A 17,296-nucleotide genomic window follows, 5' to 3' on the forward strand; every position below is an offset into this window, starting at 1 on the left:
TGCTTCCCACCCCATAGAAATTGAAACATCAATCTCCTCAGCACCGCCGCAACACGGTGTGGGATTGGGAAGGTAGAAGCCAGAAAATTCAAGACAGGCAAGAGCTCGGCTTTGATGACCAGCACCTTCCCTGTCATGGTGAGGTCTCGGTCCTTCCATTGCATCAGTTTTTTGTTTAAGATTGGCAATTTGTTCAGCCAATTTACTGTTCCCATCTCTTCTCCAAAATACACCCCCAGGACCTTAATTCTCTTCTCTTGCAGCCTGAGATCATGTCCTTCTTTTGGCTCCCTCCAGTTCTGATAAAAAATCTCACTCTTAGATGTGTTAATTTTTGCGGAGGAAGCCAAAGAGAACCGATCACAGCACTGCAGAGCTCTGCTAATTGAGGCATTGTCAGAGAGGAGCAGGGTGACGTCATCCATGTATAGAGATGTCTTTACCTCTCCTCCCCCACTTCCAGGCACTGGTATCCCATTAATGGCCTGATCCTGGCGCAAGGCACAGGCTAAGGGCTCCATAGCCAAAACGAATAACAAGGGGGATAATGGGCAGCCCTGCCTCACCCCTGAACAGACTTCAAAGGTGCGTGATCTATTGCCATTAACCATGACTCTGCTGTTGCTACCTGTGTACAGCAGGTTAATCCACTTTCTCATGATGGGGCCAAACTTCATGTGCTCAAGTACCGATGTTAAGTACTGCCGGTTTAGGCGGTCAAAGGCCTTTTCTAGGTCTACACCTAAAATGCACAGAGGGAGGGAGCGATCCTCAGAGTACAGACAGACATCCCTCAACAAGGCCAGGTTGTCGCTCATCAGGCGTCCTGCTATCCCACAAGTCTGTTCTTTCCCTACCAGTGAGGCCACTACATTTTGTAGGCGCAGGAAAAGGGCTTTGGACAGGATCTTAGTGTCCACGCCTAACAGGCTGAGGGGTCTCCAGTTCTTTATGTCATTTTTTGCTCCTTTCTTAAACAAGAGAGAGATAGTGCCTTCTCTTAAGGAGTCAGGCAGCAATTCTGTCTTGTAGCTTTCCTCGAATAGGAGCAGTAGCGGATCCTGAAGCAGATCCCAAAAGGTGCAATAAAATTCTTTAGGGAGCCCGTCAGCACCCGGAGTTTTCCCCTTCTGTAAGCTCTCCATAGCCTGTCTCAGCTCTTCTACTGTCAAATCCCTCTCAAGTACTTCCCTATCTTCTTCACTCAAAATGTTTTCTAGCTTTGAGGTAAAAAAATGAATATCTTCATCCTTTACCTCTGTAGAGCTGTACAGTCTTGAGTAGAAGGCCTCGGTGCAGGAGAGGATAGCACTCGGCTCTGTTCTCTCTCGTCCCTCCTCATCAACTACACTTTCCATGACAGTCTTGGAGCCTACCACTTTCCTGAAAAAGAAGCGAGTACACTTCTCATTTTCTTCCAAGAACTGCACTCTGCTTCTTAACAGCACTCCTCGACTACTTTCTTCGGCTATGCTCCGGATGTCCTTTTTTAAAAGGGCGATATCCTCGAGCACATCGAAGCCACTGTGCAGCATCGTGTAGAGACGCTGCAGCTGCCTCTGTTTCCTGGCTAGCACCCCTCTCCGTCTGGCAGCAGCCTTCCTTCCCTCAGCCATGAAAAAGGCCTTTGTCCTCACCTTCACCTCCTCCCACCACTCTCCTACTGACCCGTACAGACACTGCAAGAACAGCCACTGTGATAGTTTCTCCTTGTAGCGGGAAACTACCCCCTCGTTCTCTAGCAGCTTTGTGTTGAGTTTCCAGAGGCCTGGGCCAAAGACAGTCCCGCCCTGGAGTTCCACTCTACACCCTAAAGCCTGATGATCTGAGAAGAAGACAGGCTGAAGAGTGACCCCAACAACTTTCACTCTCTCTGAGACAAAGCAATAGTCAATTCTGGAGCTGCTATTCCTCCCTGACCATGTATATCCTGCTGTTGTGGGATATATACATCTATATGTGTCTGAGAGTTTAAAGTCTTGAACTAAGTTTTGCAGGGCCAGTGAGCTGGAATCCAATTTTATCGGCGAGCTAGACTGCCTGTCTGTGTGCTCTAAGATACAATTAAAATCCCCTCCCACTATCACGTCTGTGCTGCATAACAATAGGGGGGAGAGTGCCTTGAGTAGCTCCACCCTTCCTCCTACGTCAGTAGGGCAATACACATTGATTAGCCGCAGGTTAACGGTCCCCCATTCCACATCCACACACAGCAACCTGCCATCTATGACCCTCTGAATACTTTTCAATTTGAATGCCCATCCTTTGAAAAGAATGGCCACGCCAGAGGCTCTGTTGTTATTGTCCCCTGACCAAACAGAAGGCCCTTTATCCCACCTATCTTCAAAACTTTTATACCTCTCTTGATAGGCTAAAGCACACTCCTGCAACATCAACACATCTCCCTCTCTCTGCTGGAGGTAATCAAAGACAGACTGGCATTTAACTCTGTCATTGATACCTCTTGTGTTAAGAGAAATTATGTTAAGAGCCATATTACATAAGAAAGTGGAACCAGTCTTTACAAAACACATTTCTCTTCGGTCTCACCTGTTACCTTTTTCTTTTTCTTTTTCTTCTTACCAATTTCCTGCCAGCCATCCTCTGAATGAGCCTTCATCAGGGTGGCAGCAGTAAAAGCGTTCACAGAGTCCATTTCAAGGAAGGGGGTAGAGGGAGGGGTGGAGAGGTTCCAGCTGTCCCCATCGCCATGCTCTCCTTCCTCCTCGCTCGGGGAGAAAACAGAGTCATTTTTTCTTTTCCTCAAGTCCAGCTCCTGGGAGCACTGAGGGGAAAGGGGTGCAGCCGATGCACCAGTCTCCTCTTCCCCCTCACCCACCAGCTGCTGCAGATCCTCCGTGATGGACTGGATGGAGGAGAGGAGGGCATCTGTAGCACTTGCAGAGTCTGAGAAAAGCAGCTCCGCTGAATCCTGGGTATCCTCGCTGGACCCGCTCCACCGGGGAGCCCCACACTGGCCCTCGTTCTGAGGAGCAGGAGTGGGGGAGGGGTCCTCGCTGTTCTCGGGGGTTTTCAAACCCTCGTGCTTGTCTGGTGCAGTCTGCGGTTGTGGGGGCGTAGTGGATTTCTCTTCCACCAGCCCCGGAGCCACAGCAGGACTGATCCTGGCTGGAGGCTGAGAGTCTTTGTCCAACAAGGGTTCTTTGTTTGACTTGTTGTTTGCTTTGGATTTTCGGGCCGGTTTGGCTGAAACAAGCACTGCCTCATCCTTTCTCATTTTGAGTTTATTGGCGTAGGCGTGAGGGCAGTTCTTAAAAACGTGTCCTTCCGAGCCACATAAATTGCACTTTGGCAGCATTGAACAGTCAGAGGCTAAATGTCCCTGTTTGCCACAGGTCTTGCAGCATTTCACAGTGCAGGACGATGCCAGGTGTCCCACAGCACCACAGCGCCGACACACCTTTGGTTGTCCCACATAAAACACATAGCCATTGCAGGCGCCCAGCCGGATTGTAGAGGGCAGGTGCCTTAAGCCTCCATTTACGCTGTCCGGTAGCAAGCGAACCTCGAATTTCCTTGCTCCTGTTTTTATACCATCAACATCTCTAACCTCAGTTCCATGGTGGACGGTGCAGTACTGGTTAAGCCAGGTGTGAATGTCCTCCGTCTTTGCCAGTTCCGAGAACATAACAACATGCACCGTTTTCCTCTCTCTCTGTGTCAGAGGCTGCAAGTTGATCTTCTCAAGTGCAGGAACTTTGCCTCTTTTTGCCTCAAACACATCCACGCATTGTTCAAACAGAGGATAAGTAGCAAATACAACCTCAAATGCTTTCTGACCTGGGAGAGCGAAGATGAAATCCAAGTGCCGAGGTTCAAAGCCAAGTTCCTTCTGTAACACTTTTCTGCTGAACTGCATACGATCCATGAAGAGGTCATCCAAGAGCTCAAAACGTACAGCATTCTTACGGGATCCAAAGGTTGCCATTTCAAAAACCGCTTCCAAAAACACTGCTTCCAACAAAAGAAAAACAATCCAACTACTCCACCTACAGGCTGATCAAGGTATCTCCCCTGCCAGGTAAGTATGAGTTGGACAGGCCCCTGCAAGCGGCCCGCACTCACAGCACAGTACTCGCAGCCTAGGCCAGCTCCTCGCCCCGCACGCCACCGCCTCCTGCTGGGCCCACTCTTTCGCACACTCACACGCCACACTAACACTCAAAAGCGAGGGCAAAGCGAGAAAACGAGCGCGTCGTTTCCTACACATCTGCAGTCGCCATTTCGCATCCGCAGCATGTCCCGGGATGCAATTCGGCCTCATTTACATATCACCAGGCCGGCAGATCGCCACGCAAGCTCGCGACGTGCGCCTGCCACACACCGAACAAACCTTTTCAGCAATTTCCAAAAAAACGAGCCTGCTCGCCTGCCCACAAGGCTCCGTCTCTTACCTGCTCTCCAGAGCCTGCTGCCTTCTGTGCTTTTCTCTCGGCACCGCTGCAGCGCACACAACTCCTGCAGCGGGGGCGGGGGGGAGAAAGTTCCCGCGCTCCGCCGCAGGGAAGGCTCGCTCCGTGCGCACACGTCCTTTCGATGCCGGTCCAACAAGTGCTCCGCGTTAGCAGCGTCGGGGCTCCGGCGTGTCGTGTCGCACCTCACCTCACCTCACCTCGCACTGCCCCCTCCTTGAATGTCTGGCGCTGGGCATGCCCCGCTCTCCTCCGCCTTATCTTATCGCGTGTGAGCACCGACAATGGCCACAATGCCGGGGAATGGCACCTGTAAAGTGTTAATTGGGGCACAGGAACAGCCCGTCTCGTCTCGGGGGGGCCGGCTTCAGAGACAATACAGCAAACACAGCGGGGCGGGGGGAGAGGACGACACCACACATGCGGGTACAATCAGCTCCGGCGGGAACGAGTCATTTGTCGGTCTTTTCAAGTGCCGAGAGCCGAGCAATCCTTCACTTGTATCGTTTCTCCCCGGTGACTAGGTCTCGCCCTGCGACTCTCGACTGGGCTCACCCCCGGCAGCCCAGCAGGTGTGAGCCTGGCCGGCCCCCGGGAAAGCTCCGGTTGCTGCTGCTCCTGCAAGAGGTGTGACTGGGACCAGTAGGGAGCGCTCACCCTGCGGGCTGTGTGGCCCTCTTATGCCCCAGCCTCCTGATGGCGACACTCTGCTGCACAAACAGGCGCCGTCCTTCGGGGGGAGGCGTCAAACCGAGGTGTCCTGACCCTCCTTGGCCGTTCCAAATCCCAGGGCGTCTCTCTCGAGAAGGAGTCACGGCGGTGTCACCCATCAGTGCGCGCTCCGGGTTCCCTCTCGGGGCCCTGCAACACAGCGGAAGGGCAGCGAGAAGGAGCCTCTTGCTCTGACGCCGCAAGGCCACAAGAGGGCGGAGGCGCCGCGCGTTCAGCCGCGGCGCTTGATGGATGTGCTGAAATAAACACGCGACAGCCCCGAAATGTTTGCAGTGTGCTGTGCACCGGAGGTTTTTGTCTGGAAAAGACTTGCCTGGTGCTCCTCCGTGCAGTTTCTTTGTCCTGCTCCAGTGCGGGGCAAGAGCAGGGCCAGGCAACTGAAGGGAGCACGGGAGCACAGTCGCACAGTCGCCAACATCCAGGCACGCAATGCGATTTGGAAAGCAGCTCCTTTCCAAAGAGTTGCACACGAACGATCCTTGAGTCCCGCCCGGGGGGCCCGGAGCCCCCGCCACACACAGCTTCAAGTAGCGAGTCAGGCGCCGTTGCTTTCGCTTACGGCCACACCACCCTGAACACGCCCGATCTCGTCTGATCTCGGAAGCTAAGCAGGGTCGGGCCTGGTTAGTACTTGGATGGGAGACCGCCTGGGAATACCAGGTGCTGTAAGCTTTTGCTCTCCCGGCCAGCAGGGGTCGCCGCTGGTGCCGTAGGCTTTGGGAGGAAAAACCCTCGACTATGGACATTTATTTCCCGGGGTGCTCACGAAAAGACCAAACATTTCAATCTTCCCACTTTTGTTTCATCCAGCAACACTGACTGGCAAACGGTATCGCGACGGTCGTCCATTTTTAAGGCATGCCAGTTCAGAAAGAGAAGCTCCCTCACATCCCTTCAGATGCACAAGAAACATGGATCAATCTGCTCATCGCTAAAGTGGCCCTTTGAATGGCATGCGTGTGACTCATATGAAAAAAAACGGCTGTAAAACGAATATCGAAGCTGCCTCTAAATCTGCAATTGAAGGTCAGTCAATAAACAACTCGTTTTGCGTACAAATATACATACATTCATTTATAACCGATTTCGTTCATTGAGCACGGATACAACAGAGGTACAGCCATTCACTATTTGACATTCCTGCACTGATACAGAACCCAACAATCAGAAAACTGGTGAACTGTCTTTAGCATTAGCATACAGTACCGAGGCCCCCATGACCAAATCAAGGCTAACCTCGATCTGCATCCTAAACCATGCAAACTACAGCAAAAAGACTCGCTTTGAAAAGGGAATTCATGTCCAGGAGGAGTAGTGTAATTAGCTTGAAATGCTTCCATGGACCTATAACTAAGAAAATACGAGAAATAGTGGCATCCACTCCTTTCGAATTGTGGTCCTGCTTCGGGGTACATCGTTTTACTCTTACTTCATGCACTTCAAGTTGACCATCACACCTTGATCTTCTGGTTGGATTAGCAATGTGTTGCATGCCGGTAAGAACTCGGTTTCAATGCTGGGGTATAACGACTCATGAAGAGCTTTTGGTGTTGGATTTTGTTCTTAAGATATACAGTATTTATCTCTCTCTCTCTCTCTATATTATGAGTGCAGGACGTAAGGTAGTCAGGTTACATGGCACTACAAACTGGTACACACACACGGGCAACAGACTGAACTACAAAGTCAAACTGATGGAGTGTGAGAGAAACAATAAAGGATTACTGTCCCCGGACAGAGAGCGGAAGAAGCAAAAGTCAGCCAGACCACCAGGGTCAGACAAGCTGAAAGATCACAATTGAAGTACCTTGTCACGAGGTGAACATTTAACGTGTATAAGCACAAGATTGTTTTTTGTGGTTATACAAATAGCGTTATGGCTGTAGCAGGCATGAAAAGGAGGACCACGTTGTCAGGCGGTGCTCGCGAAAAACCCCGGGGCGTTTCTGCAGTGACCCCCCATCTCTGAAAGCCGCTTCAGGGGCACCCGGCACAGCTCCCCAGCAGAAGGCAAAGCCGCCCGCACTGTTGCATCTGATTTTGGACCAAGCACATCAGGGGAGAGCGCGAACGCAGTCCCCCACTACCAGAAATTATGCAGTCGAGATTCCCACATTTGGGGAATTCGCAGGGGTCAGCACAGCCGGAGTGCAATGGCCGAGCCTCGCCCTGGGTGAACCTCCTTCTTGATCAAGGTATCTCCCCTGCCAGGTAAGTATGAGTTGGACAGGCCCCTGCAAGCGGCCCGCACTCACAGCACAGTACTCGCAGCCTAGGCCAGCTCCTCGCCCCGCACGCCACCGCCTCCTGCTGGGCCCACTCTTTCGCACACTCACACGCCACACTAACACTCAAAAGCGAGGGCAAAGCGAGAAAACGAGCGCGTCGTTTCCTACACATCTGCAGTCGCCATTTCGCATCCGCAGCATGTCCCGGGATGCAATTCGGCCTCATTTACATATCACCAGGCCGGCAGATCGCCACGCAAGCTCGCGACGTGCGCCTGCCACACACCGAACAAACCTTTTCAGCAATTTCCAAAAAAACGAGCCTGCTCGCCTGCCCACAAGGCTCCGTCTCTTACCTGCTCTCCAGAGCCTGCTGCCTTCTGTGCTTTTCTCTCGGCACCGCTGCAGCGCACACAACTCCTGCAGCGGGGGCGGGGGGGAGAAAGTTCCCGCGCTCCGCCGCAGGGAAGGCTCGCTCCGTGCGCACACGTCCTTTCGATGCCGGTCCAACAAGTGCTCCGCGTTAGCAGCGTCGGGGCTCCGGCGTGTCGTGTCGCACCTCACCTCACCTCACCTCGCACTGCCCCCTCCTTGAATGTCTGGCGCTGGGCATGCCCCGCTCTCCTCCGCCTTATCTTATCGCGTGTGAGCACCGACAATGGCCACAATGCCGGGGAATGGCACCTGTAAAGTGTTAATTGGGGCACAGGAACAGCCCGTCTCGTCTCGGGGGGGCCGGCTTCAGAGACAATACAGCAAACACAGCGGGGCGGGGGGAGAGGACGACACCACACATGCGGGTACAATCAGCTCCGGCGGGAACGAGTCATTTGTCGGTCTTTTCAAGTGCCGAGAGCCGAGCAATCCTTCACTTGTATCGTTTCTCCCCGGTGACTAGGTCTCGCCCTGCGACTCTCGACTGGGCTCACCCCCGGCAGCCCAGCAGGTGTGAGCCTGGCCGGCCCCCGGGAAAGCTCCGGTTGCTGCTGCTCCTGCAAGAGGTGTGACTGGGACCAGTAGGGAGCGCTCACCCTGCGGGCTGTGTGGCCCTCTTATGCCCCAGCCTCCTGATGGCGACACTCTGCTGCACAAACAGGCGCCGTCCTTCGGGGGGAGGCGTCAAACCGAGGTGTCCTGACCCTCCTTGGCCGTTCCAAATCCCAGGGCGTCTCTCTCGAGAAGGAGTCACGGCGGTGTCACCCATCAGTGCGCGCTCCGGGTTCCCTCTCGGGGCCCTGCAACACAGCGGAAGGGCAGCGAGAAGGAGCCTCTTGCTCTGACGCCGCAAGGCCACAAGAGGGCGGAGGCGCCGCGCGTTCAGCCGCGGCGCTTGATGGATGTGCTGAAATAAACACGCGACAGCCCCGAAATGTTTGCAGTGTGCTGTGCACCGGAGGTTTTTGTCTGGAAAAGACTTGCCTGGTGCTCCTCCGTGCAGTTTCTTTGTCCTGCTCCAGTGCGGGGCAAGAGCAGGGCCAGGCAACTGAAGGGAGCACGGGAGCACAGTCGCACAGTCGCCAACATCCAGGCACGCAATGCGATTTGGAAAGCAGCTCCTTTCCAAAGAGTTGCACACGAACGATCCTTGAGTCCCGCCCGGGGGGCCCGGAGCCCCCGCCACACACAGCTTCAAGTAGCGAGTCAGGCGCCGTTGCTTTCGCTTACGGCCACACCACCCTGAACACGCCCGATCTCGTCTGATCTCGGAAGCTAAGCAGGGTCGGGCCTGGTTAGTACTTGGATGGGAGACCGCCTGGGAATACCAGGTGCTGTAAGCTTTTGCTCTCCCGGCCAGCAGGGGTCGCCGCTGGTGCCGTAGGCTTTGGGAGGAAAAACCCTCGACTATGGACATTTATTTCCCGGGGTGCTCACGAAAAGACCAAACATTACAATCTTCCCACTTTTGTTTCATCCAGCAACACTGACTGGCAAACGGTATCGCGACGGTCGTCCATTTTTAAGGCATGCCAGTTCAGAAAGAGAAGCTCCCTCACATCCCTTCAGATGCACAAGAAACATGGATCAATCTGCTCATCGCTAAAGTGGCCCTTTGAATGGCATGCGTGTGACTCATATGAAAAAAAACGGCTGTAAAACGAATATCGAAGCTGCCTCTAAATCTGCAATTGAAGGTCAGTCAATAAACAACTCGTTTTGCGTACAAATATACATACATTCATTTATAACCGATTTCGTTCATTGAGCACGGATACAACAGAGGTACAGCCATTCACTATTTGACATTCCTGCACTGATACAGAACCCAACAATCAGAAAACTGGTGAACTGTCTTTAGCATTAGCATACAGTACCGAGGCCCCCATGACCAAATCAAGGCTAACCTCGATCTGCATCCTAAACCATGCAAACTACAGCAAAAAGACTCGCTTTGAAAAGGGAATTCATGTCCAGGAGGAGTAGTGTAATTAGCTTGAAATGCTTCCATGGACCTATAACTAAGAAAATACGAGAAATAGTGGCATCCACTCCTTTCGAATTGTGGTCCTGCTTCGGGGTACATCGTTTTACTCTTACTTCATGCACTTCAAGTTGACCATCACACCTTGATCTTCTGGTTGGATTAGCAATGTGTTGCATGCCGGTAAGAACTCGGTTTCAATGCTGGGGTATAACGACTCATGAAGAGCTTTTGGTGTTGGATTTTGTTCTTAAGATATACAGTATTTATCTCTCTCTCTCTCTCTCTCTCTATATTATGAGTGCAGGACGTCAGGTTACATGGCACTACAAACTGGTACACACACACGGGCAACAGACTGAACTACAAAGTCAAACTGATGGAGTGTGAGAGAAACAATAAAGGATTACTGTCCCCGGACAGAGAGCGGAAGAAGCAAAAGTCAGCCAGACCACCAGGGTCAGACAAGCTGAAAGATCACAATTGAAGTACCTTGTCACGAGGTGAACATTTAACGTGTATAAGCACAAGATTGTTTTTTGTGGTTATACAAATAGCGTTATGGCTGTAGCGGGCATGAAAAGGAGGACCACGTTGTCAGGCGGTGCTCGCGAAAAACCCCGGGGCGTTTCTGCAGTGACCCCCCATCTCTGAAAGCCGCTTCAGGGGCACCCGGCACAGCTCCCCAGCAGAAGGCAAAGCCGCCCGCACTGTTGCATCTGATTTTGGACCAAGCACATCAGGGGAGAGCGCGAACGCAGTCCCCCACTACCAGAAATTATGCAGTCGAGATTCCCACATTTGGGGAATTCGCAGGGGTCAGCACAGCCGGAGTGCAATGGCCGAGCCTCGCCCTGGGTGAACCGATTTCGATTTTTAAGAACTTTATTTTCTTTTCACAAAAAAATACAGGAAATCACAAATCAGAAAGCTTTACATTAATATACATACTTAAAACAGTATATATGATCACATCTCATTACATTTTGACACGGTAACAGTTACATGGCAACAATTTTCTTTTTTTCTGGTGCAAATCACATTCTTTATTTAAACATGATAATGTTTTTCACAGTTTCTTGAGATGTTGACCTATGCTCTCTATTTCCCACAGATTTTCTGCTTCCTCCCTCCCTTCTCTCCACAGATCTCTGAGGTAATAGTTCTCTCGGGTGATGAACAGGGCCAGGCTACCTGCTGCCTTGACTGGGACCTCGATGCCTTTGAACAGCCCCATGTTCCTCACTCTCCACAGGGCGTCTTTCCCACTGTTCACCACGGCCCAGATCCTGTCAAACACGTCAGGAGGAAGCTTGACAGGAGAGATGCCGTATCTAACGAAAGCAGCGGTCAGGGTAAATTGGGGCGAGAGAGCCTGCAACCAATCTTCAAACTGGGCCCAGAAGGCCTTAGCAAAAAAGCAGGACCACAGGAGATGGGTCACAGTCTCCTCCTCGCCGCAGCCCACCCTAACGCAGCGAGGGCTGGGGGTGAGGCCCCTACGGTACAAGAAAGTTCGTACCGGTAAGCACTGGTGGACGACACTCCAGGCTAAATCTCTGTGAATGTTGCACAGAAATTTAGAGGATGTGTGTTTCCACACCTTCCTTGTTTGGGCTGATGTTAAAATGCCCACAGGGGTCTGCCTATTGTTCTGGGGTGCTACGAAATCTTCCAGTTTTTGGACGCTGACATCTCGGAGGGGAATATGGCCAATTGGGTGAGATCTTAGAAAACTTTTAACTGTCCCATAAATTGCAGGGCATGTGTCAGAGAGTGGGACGTCCAGCTTGGGTCTGACACCCCACACTCTGAACACCTCCCTACCTACCCAGAGCCTGGAGAAATAAGTCCAGGTACGCGCTGCAGGTGCTGTTGCAAAGCCTCTCAGCACAGAGGCCAGGAAAATGCACAGCAGCTTCGTAGCAATATCTGGGACAGACTTCCCCCCTGAGGGTAGCGGCCTGTACATTATTTCCCTTCTGAGTCTTTCCTGCTTCCCACCCCATAGAAATTGAAACATCAATCTCCTCAGCACCGCCGCAACACGGTGTGGGATTGGGAAGGTAGAAGCCAGAAAATTCAAGACAGGCAAGAGCTCGGCTTTGATGACCAGCACCTTCCCTGTCATGGTGAGGTCTCGGTCCTTCCATTGCATCAGTTTTTTGTTTAAGATTGGCAATTTGTTCAGCCAATTTACTGTTCCCATCTCTTCTCCAAAATACACCCCCAGGACCTTAATTCTCTTCTCTTGCAGCCTGAGATCATGTCCTTCTTTTGGCTCCCTCCAGTTCTGATAAAAAATCTCACTCTTAGATGTGTTAATTTTTGCGGAGGAAGCCAAAGAGAACCGATCACAGCACTGCAGAGCTCTGCTAATTGAGGCATTGTCAGAGAGGAGCAGGGTGACGTCATCCATGTATAGAGATGTCTTTACCTCTCCTCCCCCACTTCCAGGCACTGGTATCCCATTAATGGCCTGATCCTGGCGCAAGGCACAGGCTAAGGGCTCCATAGCCAAAACGAATAACAAGGGGGATAATGGGCAGCCCTGCCTCACCCCTGAACAGACTTCAAAGGTGCGTGATCTATTGCCATTAACCATGACTCTGCTGTTGCTACCTGTGTACAGCAGGTTAATCCACTTTCTCATGATGGGGCCAAACTTCATGTGCTCAAGTACCGATGTTAAGTACTGCCGGTTTAGGCGGTCAAAGGCCTTTTCTAGGTCTACACCTAAAATGCACAGAGGGAGGGAGCGATCCTCAGAGTACAGACAGACATCCCTCAACAAGGCCAGGTTGTCGCTCATCAGGCGTCCTGCTATCCCACAAGTCTGTTCTTTCCCTACCAGTGAGGCCACTACATTTTGTAGGCGCAGGAAAAGGGCTTTGGACAGGATCTTAGTGTCCACGCCTAACAGGCTGAGGGGTCTCCAGTTCTTTATGTCATTTTTTGCTCCTTTCTTAAACAAGAGAGAGATAGTGCCTTCTCTTAAGGAGTCAGGCAGCAATTCTGTCTTGTAGCTTTCCTCGAATAGGAGCAGTAGCGGATCCTGAAGCAGATCCCAAAAGGTGCAATAAAATTCTTTAGGGAGCCCGTCAGCACCCGGAGTTTTCCCCTTCTGTAAGCTCTCCATAGCCTGTCTCAGCTCTTCTACTGTCAAATCCCTCTCAAGTACTTCCCTATCTTCTTCACTCAAAATGTTTTCTAGCTTTGAGGTAAAAAAATGAATATCTTCATCCTTTACCTCTGTAGAGCTGTACAGTCTTGAGTAGAAGGCCTCGGTGCAGGAGAGGATAGCACTCGGCTCTGTTCTCTCTCGTCCCTCCTCATCAACTACACTTTCCATGACAGTCTTGGAGCCTACCACTTTCCTGAAAAAGAAGCGAGTACACTTCTCATTTTCTTCCAAGAACTGCACTCTGCTTCTTAACAGCACTCCTCGACTACTTTCTTCGGCTATGCTCCGGATGTCCTTTTTTAAAAGGGCGATATCCTCGAGCACATCGAAGCCACTGTGCAGCATCGTGTAGAGACGCTGCAGCTGCCTCTGTTTCCTGGCTAGCACCCCTCTCCGTCTGGCAGCAGCCTTCCTTCCCTCAGCCATGAAAAAGGCCTTTGTCCTCACCTTCACCTCCTCCCACCACTCTCCTACTGACCCGTACAGACACTGCAAGAACAGCCACTGTGATAGTTTCTCCTTGTAGCGGGAAACTACCCCCTCGTTCTCTAGCAGCTTTGTGTTGAGTTTCCAGAGGCCTGGGCCAAAGACAGTCCCGCCCTGGAGTTCCACTCTACACCCTAAAGCCTGATGATCTGAGAAGAAGACAGGCTGAAGAGTGACCCCAACAACTTTCACTCTCTCTGAGACAAAGCAATAGTCAATTCTGGAGCTGCTATTCCTCCCTGACCATGTATATCCTGCTGTTGTGGGATATATACATCTATATGTGTCTGAGAGTTTAAAGTCTTGAACTAAGTTTTGCAGGGCCAGTGAGCTGGAATCCAATTTTATCGGCGAGCTAGACTGCCTGTCTGTGTGCTCTAAGATACAATTAAAATCCCCTCCCACTATCACGTCTGTGCTGCATAACAATAGGGGGGAGAGTGCCTTGAGTAGCTCCACCCTTCCTCCTACGTCAGTAGGGCAATACACATTGATTAGCCGCAGGTTAACGGTCCCCCATTCCACATCCACACACAGCAACCTGCCATCTATGACCCTCTGAATACTTTTCAATTTGAATGCCCATCCTTTGAAAAGAATGGCCACGCCAGAGGCTCTGTTGTTATTGTCCCCTGACCAAACAGAAGGCCCTTTATCCCACCTATCTTCAAAACTTTTATACCTCTCTTGATAGGCTAAAGCACACTCCTGCAACATCAACACATCTCCCTCTCTCTGCTGGAGGTAATCAAAGACAGACTGGCATTTAACTCTGTCATTGATACCTCTTGTGTTAAGAGAAATTATGTTAAGAGCCATATTACATAAGAAAGTGGAACCAGTCTTTACAAAACACATTTCTCTTCGGTCTCACCTGTTACCTTTTTCTTTTTCTTTTTCTTCTTACCAATTTCCTGCCAGCCATCCTCTGAATGAGCCTTCATCAGGGTGGCAGCAGTAAAAGCGTTCACAGAGTCCATTTCAAGGAAGGGGGTAGAGGGAGGGGTGGAGAGGTTCCAGCTGTCCCCATCGCCATGCTCTCCTTCCTCCTCGCTCGGGGAGAAAACAGAGTCATTTTTTCTTTTCCTCAAGTCCAGCTCCTGGGAGCACTGAGGGGAAAGGGGTGCAGCCGATGCACCAGTCTCCTCTTCCCCCTCACCCACCAGCTGCTGCAGATCCTCCGTGATGGACTGGATGGAGGAGAGGAGGGCATCTGTAGCACTTGCAGAGTCTGAGAAAAGCAGCTCCGCTGAATCCTGGGTATCCTCGCTGGACCCGCTCCACCGGGGAGCCCCACACTGGCCCTCGTTCTGAGGAGCAGGAGTGGGGGAGGGGTCCTCGCTGTTCTCGGGGGTTTTCAAACCCTCGTGCTTGTCTGGTGCAGTCTGCGGTTGTGGGGGCGTAGTGGATTTCTCTTCCACCAGCCCCGGAGCCACAGCAGGACTGATCCTGGCTGGAGGCTGAGAGTCTTTGTCCAACAAGGGTTCTTTGTTTGACTTGTTGTTTGCTTTGGATTTTCGGGCCGGTTTGGCTGAAACAAGCACTGCCTCATCCTTTCTCATTTTGAGTTTATTGGCGTAGGCGTGAGGGCAGTTCTTAAAAACGTGTCCTTCCGAGCCACATAAATTGCACTTTGGCAGCATTGAACAGTCAGAGGCTAAATGTCCCTGTTTGCCACAGGTCTTGCAGCATTTCACAGTGCAGGACGATGCCAGGTGTCCCACAGCACCACAGCGCCGACACACCTTTGGTTGTCCCACATAAAACACATAGCCATTGCAGGCGCCCAGCCGGATTGTAGAGGGCAGGTGCCTTAAGCCTCCATTTACGCTGTCCGGTAGCAAGCGAACCTCGAATTTCCTTGCTCCTGTTTTTATACCATCAACATCTCTAACCTCAGTTCCATGGTGGACGGTGCAGTACTGGTTAAGCCAGGTGTGAATGTCCTCCGTCTTTGCCAGTTCCGAGAACATAACAACATGCACCGTTTTCCTCTCTCTCTGTGTCAGAGGCTGCAAGTTGATCTTCTCAAGTGCAGGAACTTTGCCTCTTTTTGCCTCAAACACATCCACGCATTGTTCAAACAGAGGATAAGTAGCAAATACAACCTCAAATGCTTTCTGACCTGGGAGAGCGAAGATGAAATCCAAGTGCCGAGGTTCAAAGCCAAGTTCCTTCTGTAACACTTTTCTGCTGAACTGCATACGATCCATGAAGAGGTCATCCAAGAGCTCAAAACGTACAGCATTCTTACGGGATCCAAAGGTTGCCATTTCAAAAACCGCTTCCAAAAACACTGCTTCCAACAAAAGAAAAACAATCCAACTACTCCACCTACAGGCTGATCAAGGTATCTCCCCTGCCAGGTAAGTATGAGTTGGACAGGCCCCTGCAAGCGGCCCGCACTCACAGCACAGTACTCGCAGCCTAGGCCAGCTCCTCGCCCCGCACGCCACCGCCTCCTGCTGGGCCCACTCTTTCGCACACTCACACGCCACACTAACACTCAAAAGCGAGGGCAAAGCGAGAAAACGAGCGCGTCGTTTCCTACACATCTGCAGTCGCCATTTCGCATCCGCAGCATGTCCCGGGATGCAATTCGGCCTCATTTACATATCACCAGGCCGGCAGATCGCCACGCAAGCTCGCGACGTGCGCCTGCCACACACCGAACAAACCTTTTCAGCAATTTCCAAAAAAACGAGCCTGCTCGCCTGCCCACAAGGCTCCGTCTCTTACCTGCTCTCCAGAGCCTGCTGCCTTCTGTGCTTTTCTCTCGGCACCGCTGCAGCGCACACAACTCCTGCAGCGGGGGCGGGGGGGAGAAAGTTCCCGCGCTCCGCCGCAGGGAAGGCTCGCTCCGTGCGCACACGTCCTTTCGATGCCGGTCCAACAAGTGCTCCGCGTTAGCAGCGTCGGGGCTCCGGCGTGTCGTGTCGCACCTCACCTCACCTCACCTCGCACTGCCCCCTCCTTGAATGTCTGGCGCTGGGCATGCCCCGCTCTCCTCCGCCTTATCTTATCGCGTGTGAGCACCGACAATGGCCACAATGCCGGGGAATGGCACCTGTAAAGTGTTAATTGGGGCACAGGAACAGCCCGTCTCGTCTCGGGGGGGCCGGCTTCAGAGACAATACAGCAAACACAGCGGGGCGGGGGGAGAGGACGACACCACACATGCGGGTACAATCAGCTCCGGCGGGAACGAGTCATTTGTCGGTCTTTTCAAGTGCCGAGAGCCGAGCAATCCTTCACTTGTATCGTTTCTCCCCGGTGACTAGGTCTCGCCCTGCGACTCTCGACTGGGCTCACCCCCGGCAGCCCAGCAGGTGTGAGCCTGGCCGGCCCCCGGGAAAGCTCCGGTTGCTGCTGCTCCTGCAAGAGGTGTGACTGGGACCAGTAGGGAGCGCTCACCCTGCGGGCTGTGTGGCCCTCTTATGCCCCAGCCTCCTGATGGCGACACTCTGCTGCACAAACAGGCGCCGTCCTTCGGGGGGAGGCGTCAAACCGAGGTGTCCTGACCCTCCTTGGCCGTTCCAAATCCCAGGGCGTCTCTCTCGAGAAGGAGTCACGGCGGTGTCACCCATCAGTGCGCGCTCCGGGTTCCCTCTCGGGGCCCTGCAACACAGCGGAAGGGCAGCGAGAAGGAGCCTCTTGCTCTGACGCCGCAAGGCCACAAGAGGGCGGAGGCGCCGCGCGTTCAGCCGCGGCGCTTGATGGATGTGCTGAAATAAACACGCGACAGCCCCGAAATGTTTGCAGTGTGCTGTGCACCGGAGGTTTTTGTCTGGAAAAGACTTGCCTGGTGCTCCTC

The 17,296-nt window shown here is 52.4% G+C and overlaps 4 non-coding genes across 4 annotated transcripts; 2 read left to right on the forward strand and 2 right to left on the reverse strand.

Annotated features, from left to right (window-relative positions):
* Positions 1 to 5,718: 5,718 nt before the first annotated feature.
* LOC138241744 (5S ribosomal RNA) lies at positions 5,719 to 5,837 on the forward strand. The gene has a single exon (XR_011191010.1). It is a non-coding gene; the product is annotated as a 5S ribosomal RNA (ribosomal RNA).
* Positions 5,838 to 7,220: 1,383 nt separating this feature from the next.
* Positions 7,221 to 7,384, reverse strand: LOC138241395 (U1 spliceosomal RNA). The gene has a single exon (XR_011190622.1). It is a non-coding gene; the product is annotated as a U1 spliceosomal RNA (small nuclear RNA).
* Positions 7,385 to 9,052: 1,668 nt separating this feature from the next.
* Positions 9,053 to 9,171, forward strand: LOC138241746 (5S ribosomal RNA). Its single transcript, XR_011191014.1, has one exon. It is a non-coding gene; the product is annotated as a 5S ribosomal RNA (ribosomal RNA).
* A 1,381-nt stretch (positions 9,172 to 10,552) lies between these two features.
* LOC138241445 (U1 spliceosomal RNA) lies at positions 10,553 to 10,722 on the reverse strand. Its single transcript, XR_011190676.1, has one exon. It is a non-coding gene; the product is annotated as a U1 spliceosomal RNA (small nuclear RNA).
* Positions 10,723 to 17,296: the final 6,574 nt, after the last annotated feature.

Source organism: Lepisosteus oculatus, chromosome 1 (genome assembly GCF_040954835.1).
Source record: "Lepisosteus oculatus isolate fLepOcu1 chromosome 1, fLepOcu1.hap2, whole genome shotgun sequence".
NCBI lineage: Eukaryota > Metazoa > Chordata > Actinopteri > Semionotiformes > Lepisosteidae > Lepisosteus > Lepisosteus oculatus.